The sequence below is a fragment of the Alligator mississippiensis genome, chromosome 3 (assembly GCF_030867095.1).
Source record: "Alligator mississippiensis isolate rAllMis1 chromosome 3, rAllMis1, whole genome shotgun sequence".
Lineage (NCBI taxonomy): Eukaryota > Metazoa > Chordata > Crocodylia > Alligatoridae > Alligator > Alligator mississippiensis.
Genome location: NC_081826.1, coordinates 264,050,099 through 264,073,454, shown reverse-complemented (window position 1 = coordinate 264,073,454; position 23,356 = coordinate 264,050,099). Strand labels below are relative to the sequence as shown.

The 23,356-nt window shown below is 43.4% G+C and overlaps 2 long non-coding RNA genes across 2 annotated transcripts in view; one reads left to right on the top strand and one right to left on the bottom strand.

The window, feature by feature from the left end:
- Positions 1-1,695: 1,695 nt before the first annotated feature.
- LOC109285282 (uncharacterized) overlaps positions 1,696-23,356 on the bottom strand; it is a 31,030-nt gene continuing 9,369 nt past the window's right edge. The window contains exons 2-4 of the long non-coding RNA XR_002092988.2: positions 18,925-19,037; positions 17,009-17,230; positions 1,696-12,432 (exon numbers count right to left, since the gene is read on the bottom strand). This is a non-coding gene — a long non-coding RNA (uncharacterized LOC109285282). The remainder of the gene's footprint in view (positions 12,433-17,008; positions 17,231-18,924; positions 19,038-23,356) is intronic.
- Positions 12,427-21,747, top strand: LOC109285283 (uncharacterized). The gene is made up of 2 exons (XR_002092991.2): positions 12,427-13,166; positions 20,227-21,747. It is a non-coding gene; the product is annotated as an uncharacterized LOC109285283 (long non-coding RNA).

Sequence of the window (23,356 nt, the reverse complement as noted above, 5' to 3'; positions counted from 1 at the left end):
AGGTGTCCTATTCCTCCCTGGGCCTTCCTTTTACTCCCTATATATCTAAAAAACAATTTCTTGTTGTCTTTTACTTGGGTTGCCATCCTCAGCTACATGGTAGCTTTGGCCCATCTAACTGCCTCCCTACAAGCATGAGCAGAGGAGGTATATTCATCTTTGGTGATCTCTCCCCGTTTCCACTTTTTATGTGCTCCCCTTTTGTCCCTTAGGCTGCCCTGGATTTCTCTGGTCAGCCAGGGAACCCTCCTGGCCCCTTTCCCTCTTTTACCTTGCACGGGGATCGTCTTGCTTTGTGCCCGAAGGATCGTTTCCTTAAGGCACAGCCACCCTTCTTGGGCTCCCATCACTTCAAAACTCCTACTCTGCAGTGTGTCCTTGACTAATCGCCTGAGTTCATTGAGATCAGCTTTCCTAAAGTCTAGCACTTTCACCCTACTAGTTACCTTACCCACTCGACGTCTTATGGTGAATTCTATTATTAGGTGATCACTGTCCCCCAGATGGCTACCGATCTGGAGGTCCCCTACCATGTCATCCCCCATTGCCAATACCAGATCCAGTATGGCATTCCCTCTAGTGGGACCGTGTACCTCCTGTGTCAGGTGGAGGTCCTGTACACAGGTTAGAAACCTGCGTGAGCGGTGGGACTTTGCTGTCTGTGACTCCCAGCAGATGTCCGGGTAGTTTAGGTCCCCCATGACTACCGCCTTTTTAGCTTTTATGGTCTCCGAGAGTTGCCTCAGGAGCCCCGCATCTATTTCTTCCCCTTGATGTGGGGGTCTGTAGCAGACCCCTACCACCAAATCCCTTTCTCCTTGCCCCCCATGTAGCCTAACCCACAATCCTTCTACTTCCTTATCCTTGGATTCCATCTTGATGAGGGTTGATGTATATTGCTCATTGACATAGAGCGCAACCCCTCCCCCTTTTTTCCCCACCCTGCCCTTTCTGTACAATCTATAGCCCTCAATATGTACTGCCCAGTGGTGGGATGAATCCCACCAGGTTTCCGTTAGCCCCACTAAGTCATAGGTGTTTAGTGCAAGCAGGAGCGCTAGTTCATCCTGCTTGTTTCCCATGCTCCTAGCATTAGTATATAGGCACTTGTAGTATATAGGATGTAGAGGAAGACTCCGTTTAACTGGGATGTAAAATGAAAGCAGATATTTGACTCAAAAAGACTGACTCAACACCCAGAAAATCCAATATGTGTGCTGCTGACCAATGCTACCTCTCTTGTCTGACTGGGGAAGAGGTACTTTCAGCTCTGGAAGTTTTAGGTTGGCAGGGAGGCCTTGGGTCTACGAAACATAGACTCAACTCTGTTTTCTCATACACATTCATTGTTTAGCATGGATTGAGGAGACTAGCGATTATTTTCTGAAACCTCTGCCACTTGCTGTAGAGGACCCCCTTTGTATAGAAATTCTGGAGCTTGACTTAACCAGCCTTGAGGCTGATTTGAACAAAAGTTGTTTAACTCTATATTCTTGGGAGTGAGTTGAAAGGAGCGCACGATTATACATGAAATTTAAAATAAGTTGGGAAACAATGTAATGCTTTACAGTACAAACAGTTCTTGCAGGAAAATTGTGTAACATGCTCCAGTAATCTAAAAATGGGAAGTTGCTTGAAGAATTTGGAAAGGCGCACCGGGAACTGAATCTGAAGAAGACACATTTTGTACAAATGTATGATGACAAGACGCTTAACTTTAATATTAGTGTAATAGGTCATGGCCTATATTCTTAATAAAACATTTTACAAAATATTATCGTATACTTGATACAGATTGTCAGTTTATATTCATGCAATTGCGCATTCTTTACTAGCTCAAATAGACATTCAACCTTTATCCTACAAATATACAAGGCAGCATCCTATCTCACTTTGTGTACCTGAATGGTACATGCACAGCCATCTCACTTCAGGCTTTGGCACTTAGATGGATTTTGGGAATCCATTTCACCTTGCACGTGGTGTGGGAGAGAAGGGCCCTCCCATGTTTTAGCCCAACAGCTTACTGGTTAGGGGGGACTTGTCCTGGGAACAGGGGACCTAGTTTCTAGGATCCAAGCAATTAGAGGGGTTTAAAGCTGTATCTTCTCATTCTCAGCAAAACATTTTAACAATCAGGACACAGGCTAGGCATTACCCAGCCCTCCTCTTGAAGTTGATCCCTACCCCTTGAGCAAGTCAGAGGGTTTATGCCTCAATGAGATGGATGAAGCTTTGATGGGAGGAGGTCCTCAGTGCTAATTTAGGCCCTTGCTTCCAATGAGGCAGAAACTTAGATTTCATAGACATTAGGGGCTGGAAGGGACCTTGCGAGATCATCGAGTCCAGCCCCTCTGCCACTGGCAGGAAGTCTGCGGGGATCCCAGTGAGATAAACATCCAGTTGCCTTTTGAATGAGTCCAGAGTAGGTGCTTGCTCCACCTCCAGGGGGAGTCTGTTCCTGACCCTGGACACTAGGACTGTGAAGAAGTTTTTCCTTATGTTCAATCTGAACTGGCCTTCTAGGAGTTTGCGGCTGTTGGACCTCGTTATTCCTCAGGGAGCTCTGGTGAACAACTGTTCTCCCAGATACTGATGCACTCCCCTTATGTACTTATAGGCTGCAGTGCTCTCCACCCATTTTATCCAACGAACATTACTCACACAGCATAATAATTCAGTTTCAAGGGGGAGCTTGAAGGGCTTGGAAAATGCCTAAGCTATGCCCTGGGGTTTGGGTTGTAGCCGTGTTGGTCTAAGGACATAGGCAGACAAGGTTCCTTGGGTGAATTTGATATCTTTTATTAGGCCAACCCAAATGGTTGGAGAATAGTTATTAAGCAAGCTTTCGGGTTCAAAAACCCTTCGTCAGGCTAAGGAAGATTCAGCAGCTATGCCCTGGTTGTTCAAGCTTTTTGGGAAGTGGGAGAGGCAGGTTCAAATCCTCTTGCGTGCATACTTAGGCAAAGGCATGGTATCACATACCTGCCCAGCCATAGCAAGGTCTTAATGAACATGCTCAGTAGCTGTGTCACTGCTGGCATACCTAGAGTTGAATCTCAGACTGTGTCTAGGTGCCAAACACTATGAGTCCATGGCTGCACAACTGCCACTTAGGTATGTAAAGTGAAATAGGACTTAGCCCATAGTGTCCCTGTGGGCCTAGAAATGAACATGTAGATCACAAATATGATGCATTCAATGAAACAGGTAATGCAACTTAGCTGTTGGTATGTGCCATGTAGTAATAAGACATACAACATTCACACCAACTATAAAGGTGAGTAGTTTCTGGGAAGAATGAAATCAGTGACTTGGCCAAAGGTCTCTTGGCCAAGACTTGCTGTTAATGGCTATAGGTTCTTTGTTTCAGGTTTGGCAAAATACGGGGCACAAACACTGTTAACTCTAGTCACTAGTTAGAAGATTTTAATTGGTTATGTACCTAGTGCGTAGAAGCCTCTTGACAGATTAAAGATATTAAAAGAGACTCTAAAGAAGATTAGATTTGAACACACACAAAAGCAGCATACTTTTTGCAAGGTTAGCTTTAATAACAGCTGCTTTGCACTGGAGTTTTCTCAAGACTAGATACTGAGCAGTGTAAACTGTCAGATCCATTGAAGTCAAATGGAAATCTAACAATCTACACCTGCTGCGACTAGTCTTAACGGCATAGCCAGAAACACTAGCCTCACTATGGGAACCTTAAATGAGCAAAGCTGCCTAGTGAATACAGCGAAAATCATTTGGAAAATCATTTGATCTACTTGTCAGTCAGTCCATATGTTAAAAGCAAAGTGTGATAGTTTGGGGAATATGTCTTTCAGCTTATGAATAGCATTTGATTAAAACTCCCATTTAGTAGAAGAAACAGACTGTATCTGGGACTGAGACAAGGCTATCATAGAGTTACCACTCTGGACTGGTAGAACAATGGGGTAATGACCAGCAGAACTGGCTTATAATGACTGGGGCAGCACTTCCACAGGGAAGATCCAAAAGCAACCGCAAAAACAAGCCCATTTTTAGAGGAGTGCTTTTAGGAGAACTATCCTATTGCCAAGCCAGAAGACACAGATGCAGGAGTTGAAGGACAGAATGGGCTTTGTGTACTACCCAGTAGGACACCTGTCAAAACCAAAGCTCTTTGGAGCTCTGGAGGAAGTAGGAATAAGTGAATGCAGGAGCTTGCAGGGTTCAGGACTTGTTTCTAGGCCTACAGCCACTGGTCTCTGGAGTCTTATATCTCAATGACAATGACCCAGATATGGAATCTGTGCACTGAGATGGAGTTATCAGGGCTCTTGGAGACAACATCTGTCCAGACCCACCTACCTGAAGAGCTTATGGGGTCCAGAGTTATTATGAACACAGTCTGGTGACCATTTGCTTTCAGAGACTGAGGCAAGGCTGTAATACCCCATCATATTAGAAAACAGGTGTTTTGTTTAACTGGAAATGACACGTACTTTTTTAAAAATATGTTAACAACTAGCCGACTAATATTTTGAAGATGAATGAAGAAGCTGTCATGTTGTGCAAATGTATACATGGAGAATGATAATGATAATGAACACACAATCTATGAAATGTGCATTTCTTAAGTACATACAAGGCACATCCTGAAATACTTCACTGAGAAGGAGGTAAGAAAAACAAGCTACTGTTAAAGGGGAATTTCAGTCCTTTTCATTTGCAAATGTGACTTATTCAGGAACTTGATTCATATTGGCTAAGTATAATGTATAAGGAGAACATTGGGGTGACAAAATCTGTCCAGTTATGGTTACCAAATGAAGCTTCAGTGCAGCCCCTCATGTTTCTCTACTGCAGCTGCCATCACCATCTGAACTACTTGCAGGATCCTGAACCCATACTGGTGGATCTTCTTTCTACCCCTTCTGCTGACATTCCAGATGCCATCCTCCACACTAGCCTCTGAGTTGGCACAGAAACCCCATCTGTGTTAGACTGTGGAATACAATGGCAATCTTGTGCCATCATTTTTGTGGCTGCTGTCCTGCTTAGATGCTCCTTGTCCCTTCAAGAGAAGGAAGGAAGCAGTGTCTCTGTAGTTCTTTCTAAGCAGGGTCACATCTGCCTCGTTTCTCTTATGGCATGGGATGGGAGTGGTTCAGGGGCAAACATGCCCTTCTAACCATGGAGGGAGAGATACCAGCATGTCAGATCACCATTATATCTCTAGAGCCTATGTCAGCAGCCACACCCAAGACTGTAAAGTTCATCTGCCTTCTGCTTTGCATAGTTGCAGGTCATGGAGGGAGGGCACGAGATACAGCATGGACAAAGCAAATGCTGATGGTGAGCCCAGTTTCCTCTTCTGGTTACCTCTTCCCTAACAGTGCTCCTAGGATGAGTCCTTTCCTACTCATGTCCTAGGCTGAGGCTTCAGCAGACCTATCTAGATACAGACCAGGTAGTTGAGAGTAGAGTGGCGCATCCACATGAGCACGCACATGTGGTCTGTGACACTGCAGACCAACCCATTTGTAGTGCTGCAGACTGCATGTGCCACACATGCAAGTGTTCACTGTGCTACTTTTGCAGCATGCTGGGTTTTTTTACCTCAGGAGATCCTGGGGTCAAAAAAACCCGTGCCACAAAAAAGCAGGGCGGCGCAGTGTTCACCGCCTGAAACCAGGGCCTGGCCAGCCAGAGCCATACTCCAGCTGACTCTGCTCACCTGGATTGCCACTGCTGGAGCCCCAAGAGGCCCCCAGGACTCCAGGTAAGGCTGTTAGGGTCAGCCCAGGTGCTGACCCTAGCCTCCTCTATCCCACCTGGGGCAAATTGCCATGCGCCAGAGCATGCATGTAGGGGCATTGCCCAGGGACAACTAGCAGCGGCACATATGCTCAGGGGGATGCACCCACAGAATCTCTGGCAGGTCCATCTTGAACCCAGGCCTGAACCTTCCTTGAGAGACCCATAAGGAGCTCTCATAGGAAAAAGTAAAACAATAGGACCTTTTTGAGGACAGAGGAAGCACTAGCCTTTTGAAATGGTTTTGCAGAAATGTTGAGCCCCACTATTATTTGTATCTGGAGCAGAGGGCTGAATTCTGAAAGGAGAAATAAATGAATGGGACTAGAGATTGATTCTCACTTCACCTGTTGAATGAAGCATGATATATTATTCTGAGCACCGGGATCCTTGGTTATGAAGTGCAGAGTGGCAAAAAAGACCTGGCTACAGACCTGTATCAGTTCCTCTGGGTGTACAAGCACAAGTACTCTTGTACATACATTCACAGAAAAGAAGTAGAACTAGCTTAAGGGAGGAGTGTTATATGTCTGAATCAGAGCTAGAGGATCAAATATATCATGGATAGATTTGGTAGCACCACCTATTTAGGTTGCCTAATGCTTCCTAACTGCCAAACTTGATCATTTGGGCTGAACTCTTCCATACCAGGTGTCTGCCACAGGCTGAAATTTCTTGTGCAAAAATTAAAAAAACAACTCTATCCCATTCTTAATCTTGGGCAACCCAAGGATATATGACATTAAAAGAATTGCTCAGGAGCTACTCTGGATGACAGCAAGACAACCCCTTCTCCACCCAGTTTCTGATGACAGAATTGGGAGCAAAGAGAGGGGTTCCATCTGAAACATTCAGAGAAGGGTCACTCGTATGGTTAGGGGCTTATAGGAAAAGCCGTATAAGGAGAGACTAAGGGACCTGGATCTCTTCAGCCTCCGCAAGAGAAGGCTGAGAAGTGATCTTGTGGCAGCCTACAAATTCATTAGGGGGGATGTAGCAAGGGATCGGAGATGCTCTGTTCACCAGGGTGCCTCTTGGGGTAACAAGGAGCAACGTTCACAAATTGACAGAGAGCAGATTTAGGCTAGATATCAGGAAAAACTTCTTCACGGTAAGGGTGACCAAAATTTGTAATGGGCTTCTGAGGGAGGTGGTGCTCTCCTCTACCTTGGGGGTCTCTAAGAGAAGGCTGGATAGGCATCTGGCTGGTGTCATCTGACCCCAGCACTCTTTCCTGCTTAGGCAGGGGGTCGGACTTGATGATCTGTTGAGGTCCCTTCCGACCCTAACATCTATAAATCTTACTAGGAGAGGTTAAGTAGACTTAGTCTAGTTTCCATCTCACCAAGCCCCAGACAGTTCCTCCAGTTTGCATATGGATAACAAGGCTTTGGTTTTTTTTAACAAATTCAATCATTCCCATATGATCTGATAAGAGCTTCTAGAGTCTTTTCCATGATCATGGTATTATTAATACTGGCTGTAAAGAAGAAGGAAAATTCATTTATCTCTTTCTGAACATTTTCTTTTTGATTAAGGATTTTTCTAGACAAGAAGTCAAAGCACAGTGATGCAATTTCTAGACTATCTTTGAATCATCATGACTGACTGACAGCAACCGGAAAGTCATTCACAAGTCTGGTCTGTGGATGAATACAATCAGAGACAAGGTCTCATCTTAGAAGAATGTTAACAGGAGATACAGATGACCCTAAAGGAAAATAAATAGTATCACAGACAAAAATTCAATTCTTATTGGAGCCTATTAGGAATGCTGATCTCATTCAGACATGCTTTCCTACTTACTTTAAATTTCATACATAGCTGCATACTGCTTTTGAGTTCCCACCACTGCACAGTGATTCCTTTGATAAAAATTACATGCAGGTCCAGTTTGTGAGTCTCCAAAATAATTAGTGAGTGGGGGCACTATCCTGGTGCCAGTGTAGTTTGCTGTCATGCTGCAAGCAGGCCAAAGTGCCAATTTTAGACGATCTTTAGTCTTAGTTACTTGGAGAAAAGAGACTTTCAGGTAAGCAAAAAATCTTTCTTACTTTGTTGCATAGAGAAAATTGGGATATAGCAAGATATTTCTATTGGTTGTTTTGGTGTATTGATATGGAGAATGCAAAACCCTTGATAAACAAGAGTACCAGTTCTATGAGGTACAGATTGTTCTGTGCTTCAACTGACTTATCCACTTGAAAGCACTGATCACCTCAGATGGCCAAGGCCTAAGACGCATAAATTTCTTTCACCTGGAAAAGTTTGGGAAGACTATACCTTCATCGGATATTAGGCAAATTAGGTGAACTGCTGATCTGACACAATGTTTCCTCCTTTGTTTGGGACCAATTAACCTACATCCAACCTGAGGCCTGATACAGAGATGAGATATGAATGCTCCTTTCATCTCAGTGCTCGGTTCTCATGTTCTCCTCCTCATTCCTGTGCTTTGAGGCTGATTAAGCTCTTCAGACAGTCTCAGTATAGTGCACCTTGTGCATGCCCTCAGCCTTCCAGTTCTTAGTTCTGTACACAGGTAGGTTAGACTTCCCTAAATACTAGCCCCTGTTGGAGACAGAGAGAGGTTCAGATGGCTCTAGAGAGACAGGACCCACTAGATGCCAGCACATGTGCAGGGGATGAAGAGGGGGACTTAGACTCAACCAGAATGGCTCTGAGCATCCTTCCAGCTCATCTGGGAGTAGAGAGGAGTTCAGACAACCCAAAAGGGACACAGCTTCCCAGATTCTAGTGCATGGTAGAGGAAATTGTGGGGCTGACCCCATATCCCCTGCAAGCCATCCCATATCACCTCTTCTAATGTTCCACTCCTCCCTTAATCCCCACCCTGGCCTGAGCCTTCAAACCCTTTTTGTTTCCAGTGACCCCATTCCCCTCACCACTGCCACATACTCCACTCTTCTCCATACCTCTCACTCCTCTCCTTTTATCCCCCTCCCAAGAAGCATAATTTATTTTTTTTGCAAAGCACTATTTGAATGCCTTCTGAATTTCCTCTTGTTCTCAGATTATAGTTCCTCAAAATAAACAACATTTTTGACAGAAAGATTATAGTCAATTTTTTTCCTCCCTCCAGATTTCTACCAAGAGGTGGATTTAAACTGACATTGGATGGGCATAGGTCATCTTCAATAGCTACTTTAAATCACCTTGAGTTACCCAGCTCATGTGAAATCTGGCAGGCTACAAGCCCTTTATGCTACTTTGTCTAAGCATGGACAACATAATCTGTTTAGCCCATACTCCTATTGAAAGCCAAACTTTTTTTAAATTCCATTTTCAACATTCTTTTCTGAAAGGGAATGAGGGCACTATAATCTACTTGTGGTAATGATCAAACAATTGCAATGTTTCGGGCACAATAACAACCATGTTTTGGTCCCCTGGTGTGTGTGGAGAAATCTTGGTAGAATGTCAGCCTTAAGAAAAGCTGCTTCACTCACTTTGCCAGGAGAATAGGTGTTGGGAACCCCCCGACCCTGCTATCCCCACATTCGGAACACTAACCTTACCATGAAGCCCCATGGGCACGCCACATAGGCAGGGGGATTGTAAACAGAAAGGGGTTCTCAGCCTTACATGCAAGCTCTGCTTATCTAACAAAACCCTCAAGTCATATTCAGAATCACTACTTTTCAGTATATAGCTCCCTATTCTTAAAATATAGCCTGCCTTCCTCGTCCTAGAAGTATGACTTCATGGCTGGCCATGGGACACCATGCTTGTTAGCCTTTGGCTTAAACTATCTAGAAGGTTTTGTATCAGTAACCTGTTTCCTTTATGGTTTACCACTTCCCCAAGCCTTAGGTCATCAACAGACTCTATTGGTTATGCTTTTAAATTGAACAAAACCCTGAAGTACCTTCTTAGGACTTTACTAGGAACACACCTACTTTATGACAATTCTCTATTTACAATTACATTTTGAAAGTTTTTAATCTGTTTGATGTGCACCATATTGATTAAGAAATGTAAATGAGACACAATCAAAGTGTCCTCTGGTACCAAGTCAATTACATAATGCTAATCTAAGTATTGCATCAGCACTATTATTTTATCAAACATGTAATTCGATAACCAAGGTAGTTTGATGGATCTGTTTTCTCATTACTTTTTAAAAAAATCAATTAAGTCCTGTATCAACTGTTCTGTTATTTTGTCTAGAATGGATATCAGACTGACAGCCTCTAATTATCTGGGTGGTCCTGTTTACCTTTGTAAAATATTGACACACAAGTTTTCTTTCTGTTCCCTAGAACTTCTTTGCTGTGTTCCACAACTTACTGAATTAACATTAACAGCCTTGAAAGCTCTTCACACAGTGCTTTTAAGATTCTTGGGTGGAAGTTATTTGAACGTACTGATTTGAAAATGTCTAGCTTTAGCAGCTGTTTAACGTCCTCTTGAGTTACTGCTGGAATGGAAAGTGTTTCTTCTTCCTGTGATATGATGAAATCTGGCTCTTTCCTTGAGTACAGAGCAGAAAATTTAACACTTTTCCACATTATTAGTGATATTTGCATGGACCAGTACCATCATTAAGACTCTTTAGTGTGCCCCTCCTAAAAGCATCACTACTTACTACTAAGGCAGCAAGGGAGATGCATGATGCAACCTTCTCTGCTGCATAATTGTCATTTATAGCATTGACTCAAAGAAGTTATTCCACATGAGATATTCCATCAGATAGGGTGATGAGGTATCCTGAAATGTTGTCTGGCAGCAATAAAAAGCAGTCACTGTATTTGTTAAAGGGGCAGAGTCAGCTTGAAAGCTAGTTTCACACTTTCCTACAGGTCTCCCAAATAATTTTTCTTAGCTTATTTATATAGATCTGTTTTTCTCTCTGTTTGCTGTGTAACATATGCAAACAAATGGTGAAACCGACTTCATGGAAAACAGTACAATTGGCAGTAGACAAAGTGTTGTAAAATTCGCAATATAATCTAATTGAGAAATATTTCAGTTTTATAGTCAAACAGCCTGTAATATTTTTGACAGAAATATGTCTTAGTTGACTTCGTTCCTTTAGTTTAAAAAAGTTAGATTTATGGATATACAAAAATGGTATTGTATTTCCCAGAACTTTCTCCTAATTCTTAAAGCAAACTTCTTCTACTAGGAGATTCTGGAACAGATTTTCAACAAGTGAGGGCAAAAAAACAACTAACTGATTTGAATGTGTTTGGTGAATGTACCAATGTGATTGTGGCAAGGTCCGGCTCAATGATCCAGGAGGTCTCTTGTAGTCCTATGTTCCTCTTACCCCCTCCTTTTTTATCAGAAAATGAAATAAACTTCATACCAAGTGTTTAAACAATGTATTTCTATAATTTCTGTGAATAAGATCAATTTTCAGTTTGATTGCTATATAGCCCTGTGTAAAGGTTATTTGTATTTTATGACTCCTACAAATTCAAGGAGCCACATGATATTCATCCCAATGGACCTCACTTAGTAAGTATGTATGTCACTACAGTGAGGTGGGAACTATCTCAGTAATGCTACATGTTTTTTTTTCTTGGGGTAAGACTAGACTGAAGTGGTAAATTATGCATTTTGCTTGTTTTGCAGGTGATAACGTGTGTGGTCATCCTGATCTCTGCTGGAAGTGAGTTCCACATTCACACTCTACTTGCAAAAAATTCTGTCTCCACACATGCACTTCACTCTTGCTGTTGGCAGATCCATATATATAGTGCGTGTCATGATATAAATGTTGCCATGGTTATAATTCCTGTTTAGTAAATAGTATGAAATAAAACCACATCTGATGGCAATAATGCAATTTACACTGATCCCAAGGTACTTTTAAAATCATTTCCCTCCCTTTACATTTCTTGAAAATCTTGGTAATGAGTAACCATAGGTTGCAACTTCACATATAAGATGCCAGTATTGGAAACGCCATTTCTTTCAGAAATCACTCTGCCTTAGTAAATACTAGTTTTTCATTTCTATAGCATACATCACAGGCAATACAAGCCACCAGACAGGAGGATCTCTCTCTTCCCTTTCAGTTGCTGAGGTAGCTGCCACACACGGGTACCAGATGGCTATCATCACTACACCATCAAATGTTGGAGAGGAAAGCTGGGATTTCCTTGGGTCTGAGAACAGTTTTAGGAATAAGATTTTCCAGATACACAAATTAGTTCAGGGTAGATCCTGTTTCCCTGGTGATGGATGCCACTGGCAGGGTGGAGCTCAGAAAGGATTGGATTTACACACAGAGTTAATCTTCCACCCTTGCCAGCCTCACTCTTACCTTCTTCCTCTCTTTTCACTTCTGATGCCTCTTCTTTGGTATTTTCATTTACCTTTTTAAAATCAAAAGGCCAAACAAGGCTTGAAAAACCTGCTCACCTGTAGCCAGTTGGAAGGAACGTGTCCATAACTGCTGCAGACTTCTGTTTTCAAAATTAAGTACTTGTTTGCACAGATAACCTTCCAGCTGGGAACAGGGTGCAAGCTAGTGCAGTGCTGTCTGTCCAAGTTTGCACACTGGGAGCTTTAACGTTTGTGCTATTGCTCAGAGCTGTCAAGGTGCAGCAGAGTGAAACCTGACCGGCCTCTTGTCAGATTGGGCTGCTGCTCTTCAGGATCACATGCTCAACACTAAAATCATAAAGAATCAGGTTAGTCGGGAGCTGCCAGTTTGGGCAAAGTTCTGAGTGGAAGGCTGTCCTGGAGCTGCTGACTGGGTAGAGCCCCATGGAGAAATGCTTTCCCACTTTCTCAGACTGTGGGGACCAGTAGACTACCATAGACCCTTCCAACCATGTCACACATAAAGCTACAAGCTTACTTCTATGGCCCCAGTTCCTTCAGTCAGTGGGGCATGGGCCCACAACCAGTTTACCACAAATCAGACCCTGAGTAACTGTCCACATTCTGCTCTTACCCTGAAAAAAACCCCACAAACTAAATGTGCAATGGCTTATCTATCTTTGCCTAGCAGGTAGGGTATCACTGGGTAGCTTTCATTTACCACAGGGATAAAAACATACATATCAGCAATTGTTGCAGAGCAGATTACATGTGTTAAAGCCCTGTCCCCTTTGCCTCACATTTTGTATATGTACCTATGCCTTTGGTTCTCATTTAAAAATGGTTTCTAATCCCTGTGTTTGTGAAAGAGAAGTTACTATGACAAAGGTGTAACTGATGCATTTATGTCTGTCTGAGTCTGCAGGCATTCTGAAATAATAGCTCTAAGGTATAAATTGCCCTCTGCCTGAGATCTACTCCTGAAAAACCTCATCATTGCCTGCATTCCAGCAGAGGATTGTGCATGACAAATACAGTGAATTCAGGCCAGAGCATACAAGCAGACAGATGCAGCTGTTGAGGTAAGTACTGGGAAACTGCCTGTCCTCCAGGGCACTGACAGATGTGCAGCCCCCCGCTGTAACTCATGAGATACACCATGAGTTACAGGAGGGGTTTTCAACTTTTTTTAAGAACTATACCTCTTCTGGTGGTGGCGGCTGGATGCTTAGTGGGGGGAGGGAAGGAAGCTTGCATGCAGCGGTGGCATGGGGTGGCAGATGCTGGTGGTAGCTGCTGCGTGCGAGCTCCATCTCATCCCTCCCCCAACATTCGGCCAACCTGGCGGTGCCTGTGTGGCCTACAGAGGGGTGCTGCTGCCCTCACCCCCCCTGGCCCTGCTCCTGGGAGGCGGTGTGCACGGGGTGGTGAGTGGTGGCGCTCCATCCCTGCCTGCCTGTGTGTACCCCATAGGACCATTCCAAGTACTCCCCTGAGTTACAGCGTCTCCCCCACCGACCCAACGGAAATTGCTGTTGAGTCCAAGGTGTTGGAGGAGAGAGTTCCTATTTGGAGTGGCTGTGTGTCAGGAGCTGCTGTACCCTAGCTCTGCCCCCTGCCTCCCAGCTCTAGTGCTGTCTTCAGAATAGGAGGTGGGGAAGGTAGGGGAGAGAGCTCAGTCTGGGGTTTGCCCAGCATGCACTTGAGGGTGGGGCAGGTGGATTGGAGACCCCATCCCCCACACCTTGGACTGATGGGACACATCCTCTTGTCACCCCTGAAGTTCTCAATGGAAGGAGAGCCCAAAACACTGCTTTGACTTCTCTAGGAAGGGAGGAGGACCTTACATTACTACTATTACTACTATGCTATATGTGGAAATGAGGCAGCACTATGTCATAGTGTGGGTAGAGCCCAGACTGCCTTAATCCAGGTCTGGGAAGAAAAACAGAAATGGAGAGAACTCGCCTTCCCTCCATTAGTAGGACTTCATAATTCAGATGATGCTGACTAGTCACACACTGATAGGAAACAAACAGGAAGAATTGGAAGTCCTCACAGTTACAGAACTATGATGCAATTAGAATAACAGAGACTTGGTGGGAGCTCGCATGACTGGAGCACTGTCATGGATGGGTACAAACTGTTCAGGAAGGACAGACAGGGGAGAAAAGGAGAAGGAGTTGCATTTTATGTAAAAGAGCTATATGATTGCTCAGAGCTTCAGCATGAAATTGGAGATAGGCCTGTTGAAGATAGGCCTGTTAGGGTCAAAGGGGAGAGCAACAAGGGTGATGTTGTGGTGGGTGTCTGCTATCGACCACCAGACAAGGAGGATGAAGTGGATGAGTCTTTCTTCCAACAACTAGCAGAAGTTTCCAGATTACAGGTCCTGATTCTCATGGGGATCTTCAGTCACCCTGACATTTGTTGGGACGGCAATACAGCAATGCACGGGCAATAAAGCAATGCAGAGAAAATCCAAGAAGTTTTTTGAGAGTGTTGGGGACAATTTCCTGGTGCAAGTGCTGGAAACACCAACTAGGGGCCTTTCTCTTTTTGACCTGCTGCTCACAAACATGGGAGAATTGGTGAGTAACGTAGAAGTGGATGGCAATTTGGGCAGCAATGACTGTGAGATGATTGAGTTTAGGATCCTGAGGAAAGGAAGAAGGAGAAGAGCAGAGGACTTCTTCAGAAAAGCAGACTTCGACTCACTCAGGGAACTTATGGACAGGATCCCCTGGGGCCAGTCTGAGGGGGAAAGGAGTCCAGGAGAGCTGGTTGTATTTTAAAGAAACCTTATAGGGGGTGCAGGAATGAACCACCCCAATGCACGGGAAGTCCAGTAAGTGTGGCAGAAGACCAACTTGGCTTAGCAGAGAACTGTTCAGTGAGCTACAACACGAAAAGGAAGCTTGCAAGAAATGGCAACTTGGACAAATGAATAGGGCAGAGTATAAGAGTATTGCTTGGGCATGCAGGGATGAAATCAGGGAGCCCAAAGCGCAACTGGAGTTGTAACTATCAAGGGACGTGAAGGGTAACAAAAAGGGTTTCTACAAGTTTGTCAGCAACAAAAGGAAGATTAGGGAAAGTGTGAGTCCTTTACAGAATGAGGGAGGCAACCTAGTGACAGAGGATGCAGAAAAGACTGAAGTACTCAATGCCTCTTTCACTTCAGTCTTCACTGGCAAGGTCAGCTCCCAGACTACTGCACCTGGCAGCAGAGTTTGGGGAGGAGGGGAGCAGCCAACAGTGGCAAAAGAACAGGTTAGAAAGTATTTAGAAAAACTGGATGTGTACAAGTCCATGGGGCCAGGCACGATGCACCCAAGGGTGGTGAGGGAGTTGATTGATGTGATTGCAGGACCACTTGCCATTACTTTTGCAAAATAGCAATTGGGAGGGATCCAGGACAATTAGAAAAGGGCAAACATGGTACCCATCTTTAAGAAAGGGAAGAAGGAGGATCTGGGGAAGTACAGACCAGTTAGCCTCACCTCAGTCCATGGAAAAATCATGGAGCAAGTCCTCAAGAAATCCCATTTCTAAGCACTCGGAGAAGAAGGTGATTAGGAACAGTCAGAATGGTTTCATCAAGGGCAAGTCATGCCTGACCAACCTAATTGCCTTCTATGATGAGATGAATGGCTTGCGTGCTGGGAGAGCAGTGGATGTGATATACCTTGACTTTAACAAGGGTTTTGATATGGTATCCCACAACATTCTCACCAGCAAGCTAAGGAAGTATGGGTTAAATGAATGGACTGTAAGGTGGATAGAAAACTGCCTGGATCGTCAGGCTCAAAGGGTAGTAATCGATGACTCAATGGGCGTGTGACATTGCTACAGCACTATGCTTAGTACTTCCTTTTGGAAGTACAGCACAGTATGAGCAGTTACTGCACTGTGCGAGGCCAGATCTGAAGTACTGTCTGGTTTGGCCCCCCCCACCACAGAAAGGATGTGGACAAATTGGAGAGAGTCCAGCAGAGGGCAATGAAAATGGCTCAGGGGCCAGGGACATGACCTTTGAGGAGAGGCTGAGGGAACTGGTCTTATTTAGTCTGGAGAAGAGAAGACTGAGAGGGGATTTAAGAGCAACCTTCAACTCCCTTAAGGGTGAGTCCAAAAAGGATGGAGCTAAACTGTTCTCAGCGGTGGCAGATGACAGAAGAAGCAGCAATGGTTGTCTCAAGTTGTAGCAAGCTAAGTTTAGGTTAGATATTAGAAAAAACTTTTTTCACAAGAAGGGTAGTAAAGCACTGGAACAGATTACCCAGAGAAGCTGTGGACTCTCCATCCTTAGAGGTATTTAAGACCAGGCTAGACAAAGCCTTGGCTGGAATAACATAATAGGGGATGATTCTGCTTTGAGGAGGGGGCTGGCCTAGAGGGCCTCCTGAGGTCCCTTCCAACCCTAATTTTCTATGAAATATATGACCACTTTCCCCTGAAAAGTCCATGGACAGCAGAGTCATAGCTCCTCACCTCTTCTGTCCTTTCCAACAGCTAGGGAAAGCCTGAGCTCTTGCATGGGCATAGCTACATAACCCCATTCTTTTATTCTCTCCCCATATTCTCTATTTGGCTACCAGATGTACCCTCTGGGTATGAGGTGTTTGATAAAGTTTCCATGGTCCTGTAGGGGAGGATGTATGGTTTGCAGACCTGAGAGGCTGGTGGTGCAAGTTAGTAAAGGGAAATGTTATGTGAAGAGAAATGTGGGGCAGAGGTTATGACAGGTGAAAAAAAACAATATTGTATCAGGGTGTGAATGTGGTTAAGTACCAGAACACCCAAGCCAATCTATAGGGAATTATTTACCATGATAAGAAAGACTGGAGTGTACCAGGAAGTGAAAAAATGCTAGACTCCCTTAGAGATATAGGTAAGTTCCATATAACTCAGGAAAACTGACCATTCCAAGCAGATACAAAATCCAGATGTTCACTCCCTTCATGTTGCAGGGAAGATGCAGCAGCCCAGTGCATTCCACTTTGCCTAGCAGGTTTAGTATTTGTGCTGGAGTTTTGAATAAGCTGTTCAAGCCATAAACCAAATCTCAATGTCAGGTGCTTCTCCATCTGCCAAATTTCCACTGACTTCAAGTGGCAGACTGCCTAGGGAGTGAGCAAGGGACCTAGAGATATAACCATAAAGTGAAACAATCTATTACAGTAATTCTCAACCAGGGTGCTGCATCACCTTGGGGTGGGGTCTTAGCGTGCATACATCATTCATAAGAAAAACCCAGAGATTTCAAAGAGGAATCCACAGTGTTAAAAAATTCTAACCTTTCACGAATTTTCTGAGTTCTTTATCATAGCAGATTGCTCTATTATTTTTCTGCAGTCAAAAAACAAATTAAAACTAAGAGCTGGTATTTTCCCAGGGCTGCCTTGAGTCTAAAACGGCTGAGAACCACTGGTCTATTACCTCCTCTCATGATGTCTCCTCCAGTGCAGAATTATTCCCAAATATTATTTTCTACTTTTAATTCAGCATAGCAGACTGACATGAGGGGCTCTGAGTATCTGTTGCATTGCATACAGCTCAGAAAGGGGGATGTTGAAGAAAGCTCAGTCTCAAAGGGTGAAGTCATATGTTACTCTTAGAGCAAGGGTGAGCAAAATATAGCCTGCCAATTGATCCTATCCAGGCTGCCAGCCACTGCTGGCAGCCTGAGGAGGGAGGGCTGTACCCTGTGCTGCTCTGTTCTGCTGTAGACAGGGCTAGGCTTGTGCGCAGGCTCCTCTGCCTCCCCCTCCCTCAATCCAGTTTCCTATTGGTGTTGGGGCTATGCACTCCTGGCACTGTGGCTGCCAACAGCCAGGTCCACATGGGATGGGGCATGATACAGCATGCCAAGTAGCAGTCCTGCCCACCACAACGAGTCACTGCTGTTGCAGTGATACTAGGTAAGTCCACACTGGCTGCTTGTGGGGGCTCGATCCAAGGCAGCCGCCCCTGACTTTCTCAGTGTAGTGCAGCAGCAGTGACAAATTGCGGCAGGCAGGAAGGACAGCTACTCAGTGGGCACATCTACGCATTCATTAATGCGCTGTAGGTACTGCACATTTAATACTTGCTTAATACAGTACTAACTAAATGTGCAGTAACTAGAGTAACTAGTGCCAGTACATGTTTTTTTCATGGCATTTACTGTGCATTAGCTTAATAGCACTGCACAATAGGCTATTAGCACTGTTTTTAACCGCCATGCTACTGTGCAGTGTTATTAGGCTAATGCACAGTAAGTGTCTTGTGTAGATGTGCCCAGTGTACTGCATCATGGCCCATCCCATGTGAGTGCCCCACACCCCCCTCCCCAGCCCTCAACAGTTCACCAAAACTCGTTAAGTGGTCCTCCAGCCCAAATAATTGCCCACCCCTAATGTAGAGCATACTAAGGTCACTTAAAATACCAACCTCTACATGTTAAAGTTTGTTAACTCATGCTAAGTGCCATCTGAGCACCTCAAAGTTACGCCACTTCAGGCAAGAGTTAACTCTGGACCATGCTACCTAGTTTGTATTAGGGTAATTTCAGTCTGCTCTATGGAGATAGAACAAGCAATTTGCAGTCCTCCAGCATCCCAGGATGCACTGCTCCAGCTTCTGCTGCACCCCGAGCAGGGATAGAGTGGGGATAGTGTCGTGGCTCACACCCTTTGCTTACCAGCCCTCTAGTGGCCGGTTGAACGGTTCAGACAAGAAATGGTATTAACGCTTAATGTGTGACTGCTCACAGCACATTCTAACTGTAACACTGCTTCACACTTTATGGTGTCAGTATGGTCTAAGTGTGATGTATAACTTCACCCAACGTGATACCTTTAACGTAGATCACTTTTGGAGAAACAATGCCTTGGGCTCAGGTCCCGAGTACTGTAGGGAAGACGCAAACGTCTTTTCTGTTATCTGTCTGAAAATCAATTCTCTACATCCTAAAAATAAAAGGATAAGGGGCAGTCAGTCACATGATGTATGAAATGTCATTTTGGCTTACATTTTCAGATGGAACAAGACCTAACCATCCTTTTGGGGGTGAGTGTTTTCTGCCCATGAGTTGTGAGTAGAAATGTGGGTATTTCGTGCCTCTGGTTTGTACCTACAACCAGGTAGTTGCAGGCTCAAATGACCTTATTTGTGGTGAAAAATGGCGTGGACACAAATTGCCCATGTAAATGGAGGCCATCCACTAGAAATGTTTCATCTAGTATAAGCCAAGGAAGAGTGATTCAATATAGGTCTTGACTAGATTTGTTTTCAGCCTGATTGGCGCTTTATTCTGCAGGAAATGTTTGTAATGGTCTTTGAACACTGTTACATATTTCTTTATGAAAAGGAAGGTGTAAAACCTGAAATGGATTTCTAGAAAAATTTTAATTCCAACTCATATTCAAACTCATTTATCAATTCTCCATTTGCAGCAAAAGGGCATTATTTTCTAAATCGCAGAAATAGGAATAGGCTCTTTTGTCTAAGCTTATCAGGGAAATTAATTTGAAAAAAAAGCCATTTCAGGTGTAAGTGCTGCTTAATCCAGATACAGCTCCCCAACGCTTTGATATACTTTATTTCTCACTGGTCCCACCACCTTCCATGTCTGCTGGGTCACTGCTTGTTTTGACCAGTTTCCAAAAAAGTGACCCTGTGACAAACTGCAGGAGTACTGGCTGGTCAGCCTTAGCTCAGCTTTCCCCTTCCTTTGCAGATGCTTTGGCTGGGCCTGGCAAAAGGGAGGGAGCAGAGCGGGGGGTGGGGTGCTCTAGATGTAAGGCTTTACATCTATGAATCATAGGGATGGGGTGAAGTTCCAGTGTGGACTGTCCTCCTCTTAAGCTATTTTCTGTTGTAAACACTGCTCTCTAACCATCAAAAATAAGTGTTGATTAAGAAACTCTTTGGGGTGGAGGAGAAGGAAAAGAAGTCTTCTTGCTATGGAACCATTCCATTAACATACATCACTCATAGTGTCATGGAAAAAGCACTTTTAGATACTGTATATTTAGAAAAATTCCTACAGCTGTAACATTTTATTAGTTGTATTTGTACAATTGGTTCTCTCCTACACTCCCTTTTAATGATTTTTTTTTTGCTTATCAGTTACTTTCTCTTATTCCTCTGCTACAGGTGAATAGCAAGGCAGGCAGATGACTTCTGTTGCTGACATCAGCCGCTTGAAGGTTGTACACCCTTCAGATGCACAGCGTTTCCTGCCAAGAATGAATATGCTGCTTACCAAAAGCACAGCAGTAGGGTGGGGTATATTGCAAGGGAGCCTAAAATGATGATGTAGTTTAGGGGGAGGAAGCTAGAGATTACAGAATAGAAACTTCTGCTAGTGAGGAGTAAATATGGTCAGAAAAGCACAAGAAGCTAGTCTGGTTAGTTTAGCTAAATATTTCCACACAGACTGACGTTAGACTAAATAGCATATTTGACTAGACTAGACACTATTTGAGTTTCAGGTCAAAGATCTCTTTTTAGCAGAGATGTTCCCTGGCTCATCTTATTGCTTCCTTTACACAGAACATGCTGAAAAGTTTACATACTGGTATTACTGGTATTCCAGTATAAGGAATAGCTGAGTTTGAGAGAGAGAGAGAGAGAGAGAGAGAGAGAGAGAGAGAAGTCATGAACTGGACTAATAAGTTGCAAACTTTCACTGATTATACCATCACGTGTGGCAGGAAATATGGCTGACCAGAATAAGTATTTGACCATTATATTATCCAAAATAAAATTTGCTTGCTTACAGTTAACATCCTCAAAGGCAGAATAAGTAGCAAGGGAAGAAAAAAAAATGTATAAATTATTGGTATTGGTGGAATTGTTTTCCATACAGATGCCAATAAAGCAAAAATATTTTCTCTGTTTTAGAACAGGATTTCTAACACTCACTTTAACAAACATAGAAATAAAGTTATTTTGGCTCTGTGTTAATATTTGAAAGCTCACATCTTTGAAAAAGATCAAAACAAATCTAAAGTGAAGTTAATTCCAGTCTCTGTTACTGGATGGAAAACTTCTGCAAATATTAAATGAATATACTAAAAAAGCTGATAAAAAGTGAGATTGAGATGCATGACTAAACTGAGTCAGTTCAGACACCACTTCAGATGTATACACATTTAAAGATTATGTTGCACATTTTCACTTTGCTTTCATGTAACAGTGATGATCTTCTCACACTAGTGAGCTAGATTAACCCCACCAAGATAGCCTAAGAATACTAGGCTTATAAAGGAAAGAGTTATTCATTCTCATGATCCATTCTCAGTTATAAACTGAATGTATTCATAGCTGTGAGGGAATACATAGTATCAAAGATTCACATGACTGTGAATCTCTGGTATCTACAATACTCTCCAAAAGCCAATTTAACTCGGAATGACCCTGTGAGTCAAATACCAACCAACTGAAAGAATACAATGCTGCAAGGATGTCAGGGAAAATATGGCTCAAAAAGAGAAAGATAAAATATTCTGAATATTTCTGGAAGCTTTGAAAAATCAGGAAAACACATTTAGTATTCAGAGAATATTTTTTCCCCATGGTTTGTTACAGATTCTAATATCTGACTCAGGGTGATTTCTCGTTGGATCCATCCTGTAATTGAGTTAGAATAAAAAAGGCCTGCCATTTGACGAGGCTGATTTCTACTGCCTGTTTGTTTTTACTTTAATAGGGAGACTGCACTTCAGGAAAAAAAAAACCTGTTGGAAATACTTATCCAGAAGAATCTCTGGTTTGATTTAACAAAGCTTGCAGGACACAAAGCTTTTTATGTTCAGCTCTTTAAATGAATTATAAACAGCCATGTTCTTTAGAAGATAACAATCTGCACAAAATTCTTTTACAAATATTCACATATCCATTTTAAAATCCAAAAAGAGACATTCAGATGTGCTATTGGAGCTGAGAGGCATTGAACAATTTCTTAGAAACACTCTATTGCAATACAGATAGTCGTAAGAGGACCCCCAGGGGCCCCAAGAATACTCAAATTCTCTGTTTTCCTTGCATGAGAATGGCCACCTTCAATAATGTCCAGCCAGAAACTCACTAATTGTGGACTTAATGTTGCTACTGAAGGGTAATAATATTTGCAGTGCTTTCCAAAGCAGCAGTTTTCAAATCTGTTCACATCTTCTCATAGGTGCCTCTTTCCCAGTCCCATACTTCCCTTGTAGCAAGCATGAGGCTTAGTTAGATGAGGAATTAATATAAACCTTAAGGCTAGTTACAGACATTCAAAAAGCCTGAGGCAGAATCAATCTAAGTTGCACTGTTTTCTGTAAGAAGTATAGCTTAGATTGGTAGCAAACAGACCACGTATTTGCCCTTTGGTGTGGGGGGAGGGCAAATCTTAGACTGGGTTCCACCATTTTTAAACCAGTCTGCGTGTACTAAACTTCTGTTTTGGGCATAGACTTGTTTTGTGTGCCAAACTTCTGTTCTGTTAGGGGTATAGACTGGTTTCCAATCACTTATACCAGTACAAGCATAATGTCTGTACCTGGCCTAAGGGGACAAGATAAAAATAAACTTGGGTTAATGTTCTGATATAGCTACCAGATATTTCTGCCATTGCTCTTTGTATTAGTTGTGTTATCCTCTTGTTGAGATTAGCTCTCATTGTTTTAATCATTCAGGATGGGTTTCTTGTTCTATGAATTTTCTGTTTCCTCTAGTACTGCAGTCGTGGTTGAATTTATGTCAAAGATTGTCATGAAGTAGTTGTATAAGAGGTACAGGTGCTTTATTTTTTACAAAAGCCTTTGGACTTTTTCAGACTTGTGGATTGTGCTACAGCTAGAAGAATGTGTCACTGAACACAATCAAGGGCTAGGGAGTCATTACACATAAATTGGTTTAAGTGACCAGAAACTGGTTTAAACCTGTAACAGAACAGACGTTCAGTGCACATAAACCATTTTGAAAATGGCTGAAACCGGTTTGAGATAAACCTGGTTGAATGTAGTATATCAGATTGTCGCGGCGGGGTCCTTCAGGAGGGCCGTGATCTCCTCAAGGCCCTCTCTCCGCGCTAATTCGGCCCAAGGGCACCCTACATTCTCACCCACCACGTCTTTGCTCTTAAGGTAAATGTAATAGGGAGGCTGCCTTGCTTCTCCTCGGGCACGTAAACTCCTGGACCCCTTGTAGGTCTCCCCGTATGATGGGTGCTACTCAAGCACCCTAGCCTTGTGGGCTACGCGTGGCTCCTACCACCCCTGATACCACGCCCCAAGCCTCA